Source organism: Parasteatoda tepidariorum, chromosome 8, assembly GCF_043381705.1.
Source record: "Parasteatoda tepidariorum isolate YZ-2023 chromosome 8, CAS_Ptep_4.0, whole genome shotgun sequence".
Lineage (NCBI taxonomy): Eukaryota > Metazoa > Arthropoda > Arachnida > Araneae > Theridiidae > Parasteatoda > Parasteatoda tepidariorum.
Genome location: NC_092211.1, coordinates 30,924,155 through 30,943,898, shown reverse-complemented (window position 1 = coordinate 30,943,898; position 19,744 = coordinate 30,924,155). Strand labels below are relative to the sequence as shown.

The window sequence follows — 19,744 nt, the reverse complement described above, 5'->3', positions numbered from 1 at the left end:
TTGTTTTCTCGATATGACACTTACAAGGAGAAAATTTATTTTTCAAAATTTCCTTACTGTATGGTAATAACATTTTTGGTAGAAAAAAATTCCAGTAATGACACTATGAAAAAAATTCCTAATCAAATTACGGTATATAGTACCGGCGCTTTGGGTACATTATTCATAAAATCCATTTTATCGTAAAATCCATTTTATCGTAAAGTCCTTTTTCACCGTAAAATATTACACTGCATAGTAGTATTTATGTAATTATAGTGATTCAGTGATTTTGCAGTAATTATTACGTTAAAAATTAGATTGCATAAATTTTTTTTTTTGTTCCGTAACATGTTCTGGTAAAAATGAATTTTACTGTAAAAGGTACCGGCACCACGAGTGCATGTACTTTTCACCGTAATTTAATCCTGAATCTGGAACTATTTACGGAAAAAAATAATCAAAATATACAGTATTTAACCCATTTATTTGGTAATTATTTCGTACATATGGTAACGTTTACCGAAAATTCTGGTACACAATTATCTGGTACACAATTTCACAATTATTGTTCTTATTATCAAACATTTAGTAAAAAATACAATACTGAAAAGTAAATTCAACCGAATAAATGGTTTTTATGCCATCGCCATGCTCTAAAGTATCATGATAAAATTATAAAATTTTACCACGCTTACAACTATTACATATATTATAAAACCGTATTATATTGTTAATTTTACCATAACTGCTATTTACCATAACTGTTATTTACCAACTGTTATTAAATAAAATAATAATAAATATTTACTAAAAGTTATATTTCGCATAGACTAACCTTTGGATAAACGAGTTTTATAATTGTGTGCAAAAATTTTCAATCCGCTTACGAAGTTCTTGAGATATAGTGAAATAAGAAAAAAGAGAGGTTCAAACTTAATTATTAATAATTTTTTTTATCATTTTTATAACTTTATTTATAAGTAATAAAAAATATAAGTCGAAAAAAAAATGTGAATTGTAAAGTATAAATTTTTTTCCATCATTTTAAGCATTATAATTTCATATGTTAAAACACAAAATTTGAACGAAATCTGTCAAATAGTACCAAGAAATAAAAATTTTAAGAAAAGTTCCACATTCAAATTTTGACCATTAATAAATAAAATAATAAAAAATGACATATATTATTATAAAAAATTATTTTTTCATTGAATTATTTTTAGAGAAACAAATTTCATAATTACGTGCAAATATTTTCCAATTCGCTTTCCAAGTTCTCGAGATATGGTCGAGATAATCCAAACTTTCGACCGCTCACCTAACAGAATTATTAGGACCATATTTCCCAGGTTGTGGTTACCCCCTATATTTGGGGGGGGGGTCATAAATCCCAATCTGTCGAAAGAAAAGGTATGTTTAATCAGCGAAAGTACGTTTTTATGTCTGATTTCGCAACTTAAAGTATCGTCTGCACTAATTATTTAGCCAATTTGAGGTCACCCCTTCGAACCTTTAAGATTTAGTTCTAGAACGCGAAGATCCGATCATTAGATCAAAAGCTATTTAGGGTGGTCTGTTTTTTTTCTTTACTTACTTATTTATTTATTTTTTTATTTTTTTTTACTTTGCGCACTGTACACACTGCACTAGTTTTTAACAAAAACCTCCTGGTTTTAGCCAAAACCAGCTTTGTCCAAGCCTTTTTCTTTCTCACTAATATCAACTATCAGCGCTGCGATGGCTCAGGGGATAGAGCGCCTTCCAATCAGGTGAACCTGGGTTCGATCCCGGCGGTGGCTGGTCGATATGAATTCCGCATCCAGCTTGCATCGACCACAGTGCTGACTTGAAATATCCTCAGTGGTAGACGGATCAATTATAAAATTATGTTCCTTTTTGAACCAATAAACGTCCTCAATTTCGCCAAAGGAGTTGAAAAGTTTAAAATTTTTGAAATGTGCCTATCTTAAAAATAATTGTCTGATTGTGCAAATTAAAATATGTCCAATGATCACGGGTTAGAGACAGACGGATCATGGGTTAGAGTCCCTTTGCCGTCAGGCTAACCGTGGGAAGTTCTCGTGGTCTTCCTCTCCATGTAACGCAAATGCGGGTTAGTTCCATCAAAAAAGTCCTCCACGAATGCACATTTCTCCCAATACTTGATCCAGGAGTTCCCTTGTCTTCTGGATTGGGTTCAAAATGACAAGGCTACAGAGTTGAACATTAGTAGTCGTAAACCCAAAAATTGGGTCGGCTGTTCAACGACGGTTTTAAAACAAAATAAAATATCAACTATCAAAACCTACAAATACCTTGGTACACGATTGATTCAGTTCAACACTTTATTCAAAATGTAATGTAAACCCTAAATGGAATTGAAAAAGAATTTTAAATAACCAAATAACTGTATTTTTTCCCTTCCAAACATGATAACATCCTTTACCCGAATTCAAATATTTGGATCAGTCAAGAGTAACTTTTTTTTCAACTGCAAAATTCATAATACATTATTCTAATTTAATTCTTTAATACCAACTTAGTTCTTTAATTCTTCTTTATTTTAACTTAATTATTCTAATTAATTTCTCAATTTCATTTGAAATTGCTAATACCTATTTCAATGTCACTAAATTGAACTTTGAGGCTGTTACAGTATTTAATTCTCGTTTTAATCATGTACAACATACATTCATTTGGCCACAGCAGCAAACGAAAAAAAAAAAAAAAATTCTAACACATTAAAAACTCTCTACCTAATCCATTTCACGTTATTTTTTCTGTTTTATTTTCTTCATTTGTGCGCCCCTCCTTAAGTTCATAATCCTCTTTACTCTCATCAAATGCGTTCTACTCTTGGAATGTTCGAATCCCCCCCTTCTCGATTTGTGACATCAACTTTGAAGGATGAGACATAACAGCGGCGTTGATGAAATAAGGTAGGTAATGATGAAATTAAAATACCCCTTTAAGACGCAAGTGTCTTCGCAAGCCAATTTTTCTTTTCATTGCTGACTTTAATGCTTTTTTATTTATTTATTCTATTTTTTTTCCATTTCTGTATCCTTGCCGGCAGCTCGGGGCCCTCTTTAATGAAGAATAGAAAGTTTAGATTAAAAAGGGGCTTGGCGCATATACTTGTAAATGAGTTGTTAATAAATACGGTGTGCTAAAGGTTGTGTATTGAACTGTTAGTTATTCGAAGGTAATTTCGACGAATCGAAGTTTAGATCGCCCATGATTTCTCTGATTGTAATTTTAACTGAGTATTAAGGTTTGTTTGATTCAGTGCCTTTCAGATAAATCATCATAAACTGACATTTGCTGGTAATTTATTTCACTGGTTTCATCTGCTTTCTACTGAGAGCTTTGTACTCGGAACTACCACCAAATAATTCTCTGGATTTCTTCAATATTATGCAATTATTGCTGAAGTTTAATAATTATCTTTTCAATGAAAGGAACTGAGTAAAAACAATTCTGCAAAAATTGTCGAAATGTATGTTAATGACATTTCTGGTAAAAAGAAATAATAATCCTGGTTAATAAAACCAAAAGATACGGTATTTAAACCATTCATTAGGTATTTTTTCCGTTAATACCTTAACAACTAACCAGGAATTCTAGTTTTCAAAGTTACGGTTCTTATTACAGCACATTTAGAAAAAAATACTATACTGAAAAATAAATTAAACCTATTAAATTATTCTTATACTATGCTCTAGGGAATCAAGATAATATTACAAATTTCAACCACATTAATTTACGTAAATTTCATCAAATATTATAAAATCATATTTCATTGTTAATTTCACATAAGAGCTTTGATAAAAATTTCCTAACTTTTTGGTGTTCCAATTGAGGCAATTTTACACGGTAAATTTTATAAAATTTGGTAATTTTTACCACACTTTTTCTTCTTTTCAGAGTTAGATGTTATGATAACATGGTTAGGAATTTTAGAACGCGTTGAAGCATAATATTGCTCTCAGTTGCTTTAACTTTAATATGGTGATAAGTTCAACCATATAATCATAACTTTATTTCACGATGCCTTGATTTATCTAGGAAGGAAACTATTAATCACCTTATCAAGGTACACTGTAGAAAATTCCGAATCAAATTACGGAATAAAATGGGGTGCATCGTCCGTAATATCCATTTCACCGTAAAATCCATTTTTACAGCAAAATACCTTACCATAATTTTTAAATAATATTCATTTAATTAGAGTTATTCAGTGATTTTAAGGTAATTATTACTGTAAAAACTACGGTTAGTCTTTTTTTTTTTCCGTAACATGTTTCGGTAAAAATGGATTTGTCGGCCAAAATTACCGGAGTGCCGGTACTTTTAAACGTAATTTGATCCAGAATTTCTTATAGTGTAGCAGCATATTAAATGCAATAAAATATAATATCTTATATAAAAGTTGCACTTCATTATGGTTCAATATTTTCCTGATTTTTCTGAGAACTTCTGATGCATAACTTATTTTAAATCCAATACGTAATTAAAGTCGAAATTTTTTGCCCAGTTTTTTCTCATTAAAATATATCCAACAAAAATATCTAATTAATAGCATTAATTGCAAAATTCTATTTCTTTGATACCCAATAATAAGCGTCTCTAATTTTGTCAAATAAGGAGCAGAGAATTTTCAAGTATTTTTAATATGTTTATTTTGAAAACAATTTTCTACTTGTTCAAATTAAAATATGTCCAGTGATATTTTAAGCCCAATACCTAATTAAAATCTAAATTTCTTGGTAAGGGTTTATTTAATTAAAATATATCAAATAAAATTATCTAATTTATAGCGCAAATTATAAAATTCTGTTTCTTTTTTTGAACCAATAAACGTCCTCAATTTCACCAAAGAAGGTGTTGAAAAGTTTAAAATTTTTGAAATGTGTCTATTTTAAAAATAATTGTCTGATTGTGCAAATTAAAATATGTCCAATGATCACAGGTTAGAGACAGACGGATCATGGGTTAGAGTCCTTTTGCCGTGACGCTAACCGTGGGAGGTTCTCGTGGTCTTCCTCTCCATGTAACACAAATACGGGTTAGTTCCCTCAAAAAGTCCTCCACGAAGGCAAATTTCTCCCAATACTTGATCCAGGAGTTCCCTTGTCGTCAGGATTGGGTTCAAATTTGCAAGGCTACAGAGTTGAACATTAGTAGTCGTAAACTCAAAAATTTGGTCAGATATTCAACGACGGTTATGAAATAAAATGAAATGATGCTATTTAATTAGTTTGATACACACACAAAAAAAATTCTTTTTCTGAACCCAACCTAATAAACTTCATCAAATTTTAGAGAAAAAGTTTTAAAATTTTTTTAGTGCTTCTCTCGAAATAGATTGTCTACTTTTGAAAATTAAAATTCATTTAATGAAATTATTTAGTTAAATTGATGCATTAAAATATTCTATTCCTTCAAGACCCAATATACTTTGTCAATTTCATCAAAAAATTTTAAACTTTTTATAAGTGATTATCTTGAAAATAATTATCAAGTAGTTTAAATTAAAATGCATCCAATTAAATTATATAGTTAATTTTATACAATATAAAAATTCCAATCCTTCTAAACCCAATAAATTTTCTCAATTTTGTCAAAGAAGGAGAAGATAAGCTTTAAGCTTTATCTATATTGTTCATAATATAATAATATAAATACTATTCTAGTTGTTCAAATTATAGTTCACCCAATAAAATTACTTAGTTTAATTTTATCAGGGAAGGAGATAAAACGTTTTATCATTTTTAAACGTGCTTTCCTTAAAAATTGCCTAGTTTCTCAAAGTAAAATATATCCAATGAAATCATTTATTTAATTTGTTCCAACACAGTGTTGCTTTTCTTAAATTCCCTTAACTTTCGTCAAGGAAGAAGTAGAGAAGTTTCAAAATTTTATAAATATGTTTATCTCGAAAATAAAGACAGTTGCTCAAATTAAAGCATATCTAATAAAATTATTTACTTAATTTGATACACTACAAAATTCTATTCCTACAGGACCCGACAAACTTCCTCAATTTGGTCAAGAAAGGATCCTCCCATCATTTCTCTTTCACAAAGGGCATAATTCATTGAATTAGAAACGATCTACAATGTCTAAAACAATGGCGAGTAATCAAAAGTGCAGATAAATCACTTCTCGATGGCTCCAGACTGTGTCCCAAAAACTGTATCCCGCGACAGCAGTACAGTTCCTTGGAAACGTGTTAACACTTCTGTCAATGGCCATTTCTTCCAAACTGATTTACGAAGTTGAAAGTGACATTGGTGAACATGACCTCAAGGATAGTGATTCATTCCGTTTGAAATATTGCAGCGAGGCCTTATTTGTGCTTGTTATTCTTCTGGTAGATGTCGTGGGAAAAAGCGAACGCAACCAAAACAATGATAGGTATTTAACGGGTTAAACACCCACTATATTTTTTCGTTTTGACTCAACTGCCATCCGCACCGAGACATTTATGTGTAGTAATTTGTAAATTTTAAAAGGTAATTTTTAATAAAAGAAACTCCCTTGACAGTTGAAGTTTTTTTTCCTGCAAATATTTCTTTTATCTACTTTCAAATTAATTTTAACGATGATTTAGGAACATAACGTTTTGGAAGAAGTTAGAAGCATAAAGTTTATTTAAAAAATTTGTAAAGTGATATTTATTTTTATAATATAAAAAAAAAACTAAATTTGCCTTCATGCATACTCTAGTAAAAATAAATTTAACATTGTACCCTATAATATTGCATAATATTGATGTAGTATAATATTGCATAATATTGATGTAGTATAATATTGCATAATATTGCATAATATCGTATAATATTGCATAATATCGTATAATATTGTATAATATTGATATAGTGTAATATTGTATAATATTGATATAGTTTAGTATTATATAATATTGATATAGTATTATATTGTATAATATTGATATAGTATAATATTGTATAATATTGATACAGTATAATATTGTATAACATTGATACCCCATAAATATTGATTTATAATATCGTGCAAATTTGCTGCGTCCCTTTTACGGTGTTGAGTTGACCCATATTTCTTTAATGTTGAGCCATAGTATTGCAAAATAAAGTCATATAATAGCACTGGTGTACAGCATTACAAATATTCTGTTCAAAGTAACCATATTTGTACGAATTTATTTATCTATATGAATTCCACATGATATCTATATACGTAATTGTAAGAGATTAAAAAAATGTAAAAATTAAAATCTACACAATTATACTCAGAAAATTCGGGAAAAAAAGAGATTGATCTTTGAAGACCAAGGAGAACGATTTATGTCAATTTTTCACAAAAATGACGATTGGATCACTATCTGTTGCCTTTTGAGGATTAATCAATTTTGACAAATTAATAACTTGGAAAATCGGTCCCTCCCTGGAGTTATTACACTTTGAAGATGGGCCATGGAGATCTTGGCCAAAGAATACCTAAGAAAACCAAAGAATATACCTACCGTGCTCTTTGTTCGCCAAGGTGGAGATAAAAGGTTCCTGTCCAAACGTAGACAAGGGGAACAAAGAAAAGAACAATGAAAAAAAAACGACTGGAGTTCTAATGGAGAGGTTGGAGAGGACTTTCGAGAAGAAAAAATGGTTCTTGTTCAACCCAATTTTCAAATTTTATTTTTCCTCAACATCAAGAATTGTAAATTTTTGATTTAAAATTTTTGAGGGATGTAAATAGATGCTCGTAATATTTACGTATATTTTCATTTTCACGATTTCAATCGTATGATGTCTAATGAACTATCTCACATCTTTAAATTTGTTTTTTTTCTCGGAATCAGTTTTTACGGATATAAACCGTTTTTCCTCTTGATCTTAATTTGTAAAACCATTATTTTTTTACCAATATAAAATAGTAAAATTTTGTTTTTATGTTTTTGACACAGTAAAATATTTCATAAAGAATGACAGATGAAGTGTTTTATGCGGCATAATATTATTTGTAGAAATCCACTTATAATGATATGAATTTGTGGTAAACTGTGTTCACAATTTAATGGATATTACATAACGATTTCAAATAAAGTACACGCAAATATAATAAAATGCAAAACGCCAGATAATAATTTATAGAATAAAATTAACACGATATTTTAACTATTATAAAAACAAAAGCATTGTTTTTATATATTTGGGGCATTGCAATATTATTTTCGAGTCTCATAAAAAGTATCGCTTAGAAAATAAATAAAACTTTTACTTTTAATAAAAGTGTTAAAAGTTTAAAAATGTTTAGTCTAGGCACCATAACTTTCTCTCCTTTTCTTTTCTTTTTCCTTCTTTTGTTCTTTTTTCCTTTTCTTTTTTTTTATAAACGAAGCTTTGGTTAAGAAAATAAATAAAACTTTTACTTTTAATAAAAGTGTTAAAAGCTTAAAAATGTTTAGTCTAGTCACCATAACTTTCTCTCCTTTTCTTTTCTTTTTCTTTCTTTCGTTCTTTTTTCCTTTTTTTTTTCATAAAGGAAGCTTTGGTTTTTAAATTTCAAAAATTTTCAAATTCACAACGGAAGTGTTCACTTATGTTTTTGAATAAAACATTAATAAATAAATAAATAATTAAAAAAATTTAATTATTTTTTTTAAATTTTCACTGTTGAAAGTAAGAATAAATTGATTTTCTCTTTTAGGAAAAAGAGCATCAAAATTTACATTTCTTCAACAAAAGATGTTTTATAGCTAAAAGAAAAATAGGTTCGAAATTTATCTTCTTGAAATTAAAAGTTATTTTTGACGCATGAGTAAGCTGATAGTATGAAAACGAATGTTGTTTAAAAAGCACGTACTTAAATTTTTTGTTAGTAGTTTATATAAGTCATTTAATGCATGTTGTTTAAAAAAGAAATAGTCATCTTCTTAAAAACTCCATTCACATCCGCAATCTTTGACGAATGCTCGGACGTGTTTTTATCGAACAATGGATTCTTGAACTGTCGCTTCATTAGCAAACATAACTGAGCAGCGACAGTTAAAATCTATGATAGTCATTGCGTATCCAACTTGTACAAGTCCCAAAAAGATACATAAATCAAACCACAGAAAATCCCAACGTGATAGAAAAATAAAGAACCATTTCTTATTTAATAAAAAAAATAAAAAATAAAAAAACGGTAAAGGCAACATTAGATTCCAAACACGCATTGGGACATCTCTGGAGTTAGAGAATGTCACTCCCCTATTCCAAGATGCACTTGTCAGTAAGATTTATTGAATACCTGGTTTTTCTGTTTCCAATTCTAGGTCCACTGGAAGAAAGAAAAAAAAAAGTCGCTATAGAATATGCTGTGTTTTTCTTTTTTTTCTTCTCCTCCCCTCTATCCTTATTACACACCTTCTTCAATATGAAATAATAAAGAAAAGAAACATTCGCCCAAAACTTATCTGTTAATCTGTGGTTAAAGGTCAGGAGAACATTCGGGCCTTTATTTTGTTTTTATTCGAATGGAAATAATCGGTTTTTAAAACAAGTCACAGAGCGTGAGGGGAATACTTTAAAGAAATGAAATTTTTAAAAGACATGTTTATTGGTATGTGTAATGGATAAGAGTAAGATGTTCAAGACAATAAGGGTTTGGTATAAAACTCTTTTTTTACTTTTTTTCTGGTGAATTTTTAATTTTTTTCTTAATCTTTTATTCGTTGTGAATAAATTAATTTCTATTTTTCATTGGGAGAGTTATTAATTTGGAAAGATTTCGCTTTTTTTTTTCATTCCTTGTTGATAAATTAATTTTTATTTTCATTGAGAGAAATAGTTATGTGAGAAACTTATGGTTTTTAAAATTCTGGTGATAAATTTGTTCATATTTTTGTCAGAGGGAGAAATGTTTTTTTAGTTATCATTCTTTTAAATTGATAAATTTATTCCTAATTTTTCAATTAGGAAAACAAAACAAAGAATAACAAAAGTTAATTAAAACAAAGATTTTTCTAAAAAAAATCTTTGTTTTTGAAACCTTATAAGAAAATTATTTTGGTCAAAGGGAGAAATATTTTTTTCAGAAATCACTCTTTGAAATTGGTAAATTTCTTTTTCTTTTTTTTCCTGTTTGGAAAGATTTTTGTTTTAAATAATTTATTTTAGGTAAATTTATTTTTTTTAATAGGAGAAATATTTTTTTGAAAAAAATTTCTTGTTCTTATAATTTTATGAAAATTTCTTTCCTATTTTTGTGAAAGGGAGAAATATTTTCCCCGAAATCACTTTTTTAAATTAATAAATTTAATCTTATTTTCTCATTCGTGGAAGTATTTACTTTTTTAAAAAAAATTCCTGTTTTAGTTAATTTTTTATTAGAAAAAATATTTTTCTGAATTTTTTTTTTTTTTTTTGAAACTTTAATAATAAATTTATTCCAAATCGTCAAAGGGAGAAACATATTTTTTTTAAATTGGTAAATTTATTTCAAATTTTTTAATCTTATTAGGAGAGTAATTTTCTTGAAAGGAATTTTTTTATTCGTCATTAATAAATTTATTTTTATTTTATCTTGGTAAGTATTTTTCTTGGGAGAAGATCTTGTTTTTTACACTTTAATGATAAATGTATTCCAAATTTTTTATGGAAATTTTTCTTTTTTTCGTGAAAATTCTTTCAACTATTTCCTTTTTTAATAAAAGGAACTTTCCAATAATTTATTAATACAACAAAGGAAAGGGTATACTTTGTGTTATGAAAACTAGAGCCAAAAACAACATGAGTAAAACACAAATGAAAGTATATAAATGGACATACTATAATTTCAGTTCTTTAAATAAGAACCTTCCTCTTTAGACACTGGGGAAGATTTTTGTTTATAGAGCTAAAACTAAGGTATGTTTTTTTCACGTTTATTTTTGATTTACCATTAATGCAGTTAATATTAATTAAAATTTTAAAACCTCTTCCAAAGAAACAAATTTTCTTTAAATTTTATATTTTAAAACTCAAAGTCCCTCTAACAGATTTTTTTCGGGGTAAATATGAATTCCAAGAACTTCAGGAGCAATTATTATGATATTGCTACTATTGCTTAAAAGTGACGCCGACACTTTTTCTTTCGCTTATAGTTTGTGTGGCATTTGTGTTAGGAATCATTACTAACACAAGTAACAATCAAAATTCTTAAAAGTTTTAAGAAAGTTATTAAGTAATTATGTTGCAACATTATTATAGTAATAATTATGCAATAACTCAATAAATGCCTTTACTTTTGTTTTTAATGCAAGCAAAGATAGTTCTAAAATTTATGATTAAAATGGATAATTCGTGAAATGAGTAGAAACATTGTTAGTTTCTTAACAAAGTATTCATTGATTAAAGAGAGATTTATCACAATTATTTTCTTTACATCAATTAACTTAAAATTTTCTGAATATAATTTATAAAAGTTTTTGTTATATGAATATATATTTTAATATTATAACTCCAAAGCTATGAATAATTGTAATATATAAAAAAACACGTGAAAGATTTTTGACTTACTATTAATGCAAAATATGAAAATACGTGCATTGTACAGAAATATTTAAAGTGCAAAGAGTTTAACGTTATTTTGCTGTTATGATGTTCGTTAAGTTTTAAGAAACCAACACTTTTCTTTCGTTACATAAGCATTAAAAATCGAAACATTATGAAAATATATGTCTGTAACAGAAATATTAGACGGAAAATGTTCTTAACATTATTTTGTTGTTTACGATGTTTGAGAAAATTTATGAAAACATATACACGAAACAGAAATTTTAAAATGGAAAAAAAATCTTTAACTTTATTTTGTTGTTATTATGTTGAGAAAAATTATAAAAATATAGGCATGAATTAGAAATATTAAAAGAGAAAAAGTTTAAGATTATCTTGTTATGTTTGATAAAAATTATTAAAATATAAACATAAATCAGAAATATTTAAAAAAAAATTTTTAAATTATTTTGTTGTTATAGTTTTAAAAAATTAAAAAAACAAGCAATTTTCTTTCGTTAAAAGAACATTAAAAAGAGAATAAGTATGAAAGTAAAAGTTATTTGGCGAAATTTTACTTTATTTTAACGAATATATTTCAACAAATTTTAGAAAAATAACAAATTCTTCTCTTATTCTTACATCAGCGCTTTTCATTATAGTCTACGAGGTTATAAATTAAAAAAACAATCCTTACTTTAAATAATTTTGTTTTTGTATCATCACTTACAAATATTAATAATAATTTCTTTAATAACTCTGAAGTTTAGGTACAAACTTTTATGCTCCAGTTTAATAACTAAAGAATTTTTAGCAAGCAAGCTGCAATGAATCAGTATTTATACAAAATATTTCAATTTCGATTAACTTTCATTTCCACAGCAAATTGAATAAAGTTTCACATTTACTCAATGAAGACAAAAATTGCAACAATCTTTCCTATTGTTTGAAAAATCTCTGACAATATTCTTAAATTAATTTAATAGTTTTTCTTATTGAAAGCTTAATTTATTAATTACATTAAGCTAGTAAACATATAAAATGTAACCACCATTGCTTTGATATTACTATTATTAAAAATTGATTAGGTTTATTAGATTCAGTTAATAAACACTTAAAACATATTTTAATTTCAATTTTTTAAACCATTTGTTCAATTGATTAAATTACTATTTGAATAAAAAATTGAATAAATATTAAGTACTTCCAATTGGACTCCAAAAAATTCCGGATCAAATTCCGGTAAAAAGTACAGGCACTCAGAGTTACAGTATTTTTTACCGTAAAACTTTATGAAACAAAAAATTTGATATTTATACTGTAATATTTACTATAAAATCACTGAATCACTGCAATTAATTAAATATTACTGTAACAGTTGCGGTAGTAAGTATAAAGACTTGTTGCAAAAATAGATTTTACGGATGATGCTCTAAGGTTGACAGTACTTTTTTACGGTGTACTTAAAAATATGAAAGTGATATTCTTATTTTCCAACAAAAAATTCGCCCATATTGTAATTTTTCATACTTTTTTTATTTATAAATATGAATCAACAACGTCAATCTTGAATTAATCTCCTCAAAAATTGCCCAGTTTGTTCATCAATTTCTATATTTCATCACCACCCTAAGCAAATATCATTATTTCTACGTACTGATAACAGTATAGAGATTTATCTGCAATCTAAAACAATTATTGCTTATTTATTAAATTCTAAGAGACTTGATTTTGAAAGAATGACATTTCTGCAATTTATAACAACTTTCTATTTCCTTTCAAGTGTTCGTAAAATTGATTTATCTCAACTAACACGTTCGCATTCTCTTAAGAGAGAATGATAAATGATTAGAAGTAATTAGATTGGTAGATTGATCTCATGCCTTGGTTGGATTTGCGTGATTTAAATTGATATTAATATCGATGAATAATCGATGTATCGTCATTACTCTTTTGCATTTGATGAAGTTATAATTTTTTTGCAAAAAGTAGTTTCTATTTTTATTAACATCTATCGCAACTTTGAATCAATGTTTTCTAGAAGATTAATCACACAAAATTTAGTTATTAGCATTGTTTCTTTTTCTGTACATTAATACAACATTGTAAAAAAATTCCGAATTGAATTCCGGTAAAAGTACCGGCATTCAGGGTGTCAGTAACTTTTATCCATTAAATTCATTCATATCATAATTTTTAGTTATATTTATTGTAAAATTGTTGAATCACTGTAATTAAATAAATATAAACGTAAAAATTATAATATAAAGTTCTGAAATAAAAATTTGGTCTTATGGTTATGGATGACCCATGGTGGCAGCATTTTTTACCATTATTTTGATACGAAATTCTTTACAGTCTAGATTTACATTAAAATGTAATTAAAGTAAACTGAGAGGATAAAGTGAAAAACAATTTAAAAATGCTTGCATGAATTACGTCACCCCATAATAGCTTTAGTATTGTTTATCATTTTTATTCAAGTTATTTAAAGACGTAAATAATCCCTAGTTTATATATTTTTTTTTGTTTTCAATTTCGAGAAATATTCCAAAGACACACATTAAAGGTGATCATTATTGAACACTCTGCACATATTTTTAAACTATAGCTTTGCCTTTCAAACTATAGCTTTAATTTCTTTATTTTCCTTCTTGAAAAATACTGAATTTTTTTAATAACAACTTTACATTGATTTACAATATGATTATTATAGAGTTTAATAGTTTTTCATAAATTTCTTTTTAAAAAAGAAACATTTTTACTAAATTGCATTATCAGTTGATAATTACACTGACAGAGTTGATAATTTTGTAACATAGAAATCGGAGCAACTTACACTCAAACACTTAAAAATTTAATTTTGCTTGCAGGGTTATATTTAACTAAAACATACGGAGAAAAAAATTCTGGTAAAATTGCCGTACTTTATGGTAATGGCATTTGTGGTGAGAGAAAAAAAAACGCAATTTTGTTTAATAAAAACACAACATACGGTACTTAAACCGTTCATTTGAAAATTTTTCCATTCATATGGTAAGGAATATGGTAACGATTTCAGAACGTTTTCCTAGCCTTATTTTGTAAAGGCTGATTCAATTTCATTCTAAAAGGGTTACTTATGCAAGCTTAATGTGAAACTCATAGCATGTAAACTACCATAGTTAAATTTATCATCATTGCAAGCTTGCGTAGTTTAATTGTTAATCATTTATAAAATTTGTTGGTCTTTGTAATAAAAATGGTTTTCATAACATTAAAATCAACCTTACACTGTTATCTGGGATTGATTATAATTTTGTATATCTCCATGCATAATTTGCCATGTATAAATACTTATAAATACATACTGATAAATACATTCTGAATTCATGCTTAAACTATATTTCCGAAAGATACAAACGCATTTTTTAGAACAAATATGATTTTTTGTCCTACATGATACGAAAAAAAAAAAGAATGAAAGATAGAAATAAACTTTTTAGCTCGAAAACATTAGTGAAAATTTTTTACGTAATTAGATTTTAAATTGTTCAGTATATAAAAATTAATTTTTACGTATTTATCACATGAAATACGACATTAAAGTTTAACACTATTGGAAGAACTTAACACTTTTGAGAATTATTATTTCTTCTTTGCATTAATCAAAATTTCCTTTTAAAATTGATTTCAAATTCCTTCTAGATATTTTCAGATAAAACAACAAACTCAAAATGAAATTCACAAAAATGTACCCTTTCCTTCATAAAGTAAAGCCTAGAAAGAAAAAAATTTCTCCTGAAAAAAAAAAGAAGAATCAAATTATAAATCTAATTTACTGTAACATTTTTTTCTTCTGAACTTTAATAACAAAATATAATCGATTGTACCGATGCCAGATCTCTCTACAGCACGAGCTTCAGCCTATTTTGAGCTTCAGCCTATTTTGATTCCATGTATCTCTATTAAAAAACAGGAAAATATATCGATAATAGTGAAATTCTTTTTATTTTTTTCCTGTTACATATATATATAGAAACTACCACCCGTGTCAGCGCTCCAGGTGGCTCACGGAAGAACTAATATAAGTCTTCTTTAGTGTTAAAAAGAACATTTCAGCATACGCTCAATTTATACATGCATACATTGCAGTCTCTATTAACATTAGAACATCTGACAAATTCTCAAACGATTTTTTTTTCTTTTTTAGGAACCTGACAGCGAAGCTAGATGAATGTTGGAACATTTTTTGTACAATTTGGTATTTGCTTATGAATTTTTTTTTCTCCAACTAAAAGTAATCAGCAAGGTTTGGGGGAAGTTTAGTAAGGGGCAATATGTATGACAGATGTTCGAAAAAACCACGATGAAGCTTACATAAACTCGGCCTAAATTAAGTTTTTCCCTACTTTTCTTTCCGCTTAGTTGGGCAATTGTTATTTTTTTTTTTCTTTCCTGATTTTACTTTCCATGTTTGAAGCTATGGGGAGGAGTAGCCGTTTTCTTCATTAAGTTTAAGTATAAATTAAGTCGCAACTTCCAATGACAGACGATGAATTATTATTAGATTCAAGTATTGGCAGTTATAACGAATGATTGTGCATTGATAGACTTTCGAATTAAAGCGCCCTCTATTTTTTTCTACTAATTCTGAAAGCGTGACTGTTGAAGCTCTTCAGGTCAATTCAATCATAGGATTCTAATGAATCTCCTTTCACTCAATCTTTCTTAAATTTTATTCTTCCTTTTTTTTAAAGGTGTAATTGGATTGAGTTGATGAACCTGAACAACCTTTTATACTTTTTCATGTTCTTAGCCATTTATAAATCTGTTATCCAAGTGTTGAAAAGCTTTATAGAGATTATTTTTTAAAACTGGAAGAAAAAAAAAGCTGTAGACAAATAAAGGATTTTAAAGATCTAAAGTCAAACTCTTATCAATTTGATCAAAATCAATCAAATTGATGTTAATTCAAATGTCATATTTTAAATAGATTGGCAAAATGTAACGTCTAATTTCAAGTTATCCATTTTATAAATAAGCGCATGTTTACAGAAAAGTGTTTACATCGTTTGTACACTGTTTGTGTCAATGGTTCTTTATTGTTATTTAAATTGATTTCAGCAAGGATATCCACTTGTTAATGTGTAACGCTTTAGCAATTTAGTAAAGGCACTATATCATTATATTAGTTATCGAATTTTTGGTGGGTGGGTACTTTATTTACGTCGCACTAGAGCTACGCAATGGGCTATTGGCTACGGTCTGGGAAACATCCCTGAAGATTATCTGAGGACATGCCATCTCAATTTTGATCCTCTGTATTGGGGATAGCTCCCCTGCTTTGGTAGCCGGACAACCTGCGCGACCAATATTAAAACTGCAACCAATATTAAGTTTGCACTGTATTGGAGCACTTTTAACATGCACTAAATATACAAATATGCATTGTACCTATATTAGTATACTTGGTACCTTTTAAAACGGGACCAAATACCAGTAGTGCCTTTTCTGAAATTAACTAAGCCTAATTGGAGTCAATAATACTATGGCGAATTTTTATGTTTTTTCTAAACAAATCAGTCTTTCATTAATTTTGCTTTTCAGTACATAGCTTACTTTTTTACTTCATCTAGTACCTATTGTCAAAATTAATCAAACATTACTGTCTTAAATATGCTATGATAAGTTTTTTGCTTTTCGTCAAATTAAATTAGCGTCATTTATTAGTAATGAATTAACGATAAAAAACCCTATATTTGAAAAATATAGTATTTTTATATCACTTACTCACATCAAATATTAAGAACCAAACTATTTTTAGCAATAATGTGAGAAAAAGGCAATCGAGAAACAAATTATTTCAAAAATCTTCATTGATTTCAAATTTCTTCTCAAAGAATGTGATAAAAGATTAATCTTGTTGCAGTTTTCTCACTTTCCTCACGTTATTTACAAAGTAAGTGAGAAAGTCATCTCAAATTCTTCATTTTATTCTCAAATCTTAACTTTTCTTTATAAATTTCCCAGATACGAATTTTTTAACAAAACTTTTCGTAAAATATTACACGACCATTATGCATAAAATGTAGCGTTTAAAGATAGAAGCAAGAGCTGAGTAAAGAAAAAAAGGTTCTGTCCCATTTTTATTAGAAAGATTAAATGTCAAATCCCTTTTAGCAATATTGTATGAGAAAGGCAATTATAAAACAAATAGAAAAAAAAATTATTTTAAAATTCGTCATTGATGCCACATTTCTTCACAAAGAGTGTTTATCTTGTGATATTTTTCTCATAAACCTCAAATTAGGTATGGTAAGTAAGAAAATTATCTCAAATTCTTAATTTTAATGTCAAATCTAGACTTTTCTACATAAACTTATATCACAGAGAAAAAAATTCTGGTAAAATTACCGTATTGTTTAGAAATAACATTGTTAAAAAAAGGGGGGGGGGAAACATTATTCAGGTAATTAAACTAAAATGCATGGTATATATAAACCGGTAATTTTTCTGTTCATATACTAATAGCTCATCAGAAATTCTGATTTTTTAAGTTATAGTTCTTGTTACCAAACTATTAGTAAAAAATAAAAGTTTGAGAAGAAAATTTAACCGAATAAAAATGGATTTTTTTTTTTACTATGCTTTAAAGAATTAAAATTACCAATTTTACCACATTCTCAAAATTTTCTCGCATATTATAACACAATATTTTATGGTTAATTTAACCAAAATTATTGTTATCCCAAAGAGCCATAAACACGGTAAATTTAAATATATCATGGTAGTCTTGACAGTACTTTTTTTTCTCAACGCAGATACAAATTTTTTAACAAAAGTTTTTGCAAAATATTATGCAACCATTATGCGTAAAATATAGCATTTAAAAATACAAGAAATAACTGGCAAAAAAAAATAAGCTTAAGTTTCTGTCACTTTTCCATACGAAAGATTAAATGTCAAATCATTTTTAGCAATATAGTATGAGGAAGGCAGTTATGGTATATTTGTCATGCACAAATCACAGCTCAAAGCGTAAAGAGTTAATATTTTTAGCGGCGCAGCATTTTCAGTTCTTTTTATTTTCTTTCTCCGTTCATGTAATGGAATCTTTATCGGAGTGAAAAAGGCACATTCGAATGGCTTGTGGTCACGCAGACGATGCATGGTGAAGGCTGAGAACTGTGCAAGTTGACCTTGCTTTCTCAACGCCTGACCTACCTGCGGATTCTTCAAGAAAAGGTATGGGAGGGTAAAGGACAGAAGGGAAGGGAACAAGAAACAGAAATCGAACAAAAAAAGTTTGGAGTTTTCGCTAATGAAGGGGACTACGCCCCCCTGTGGAGATCCAATTTTCGACAGCAAAAGACGGCTTTTTTGAACTTGCCTTTTTACTTTATGTTCTTCACCCTCCCGCCAACCCCTGTAAATTTCTTTTTTTCTTCGCCACATCAGAAGTCACCAGCAAGAATAATATCTTGCTAATTCCAAAACTGGAAGAGGTGTGTTGACTTTAGAATCTTTTTAAAATATTTTCTTTTTGGATGGAAAGTCCTTCCAGATGTAATGTTTACACTGAAGCGGTTTCTGTCTGAAATGTTTATTCAGGTTAGGCTGGGATTAAGATGCCTAATTGAGGATAAAATAAGCAAAGTAGCTAATGCGAAAAAAGATGTTGCTTTTTTATTATATAAATTTTTGACTGGTTTAAGTTTCTTCCTCGTATTTCACTACAAGCATTGAACAGCGGATCCCGATTGCATTTGGGGCTGTCAATATTCAGCTTTATGATCATGTAAGCTCAATCCAGAGGACAAGATAACTCATGAACAAACTTCAGTGTTTTTACATGGCTTGGTGAAGAAAACCATACTAAAAAAAGTCAGCTTTTTGATCGGTGTAAGCGGAGTGCAGCAGCTTTCGGACGTGTGGATGACACTGGGATTCGAACCTGGGACGCCTCATTGGGAGCCGAACTCTCTGTGTCCGGAGCTACCGCAGATCGAGTGTCTCAGCAAATAGAAAAAACTTAAATTGTTTTTATCTTAAAAGTCTTACTTATTGAAATAATGTTTAAGTGTAAAAATGTTTAAAACTATAGTGGTCTACCCGTATAAAAATGTTTGAAAATTTAACTTAACAAAAAATTATATCTATGGAAAAATAATAATCAGTTAGATTATCAATTTGATAATAAAATCGAATCACAGTTTTATATATACGATGTTCAAAACCATATAATAATTGAGGAAATATAAGAGCAAGTATAGAAAATA

At 28.1% G+C, this 19,744-nt stretch overlaps 2 long non-coding RNA genes across 2 annotated transcripts in view; both read left to right on the top strand.

The window, feature by feature from the left end:
• LOC139426305 (uncharacterized) overlaps positions 1-6,531 on the top strand; it is a 50,540-nt gene extending 44,009 nt beyond the window's left edge. Inside the window, exon 2 of the long non-coding RNA XR_011637544.1 lies at positions 6,009-6,531. This is a non-coding gene — a long non-coding RNA (uncharacterized lncRNA). The remainder of the gene's footprint in view (positions 1-6,008) is intronic.
• The window catches only part of LOC139426304 (uncharacterized), a 124,228-nt gene that overhangs the window by 69,497 nt on the left and 34,987 nt on the right, over positions 1-19,744 (top strand). The window lies entirely within an intron of this gene.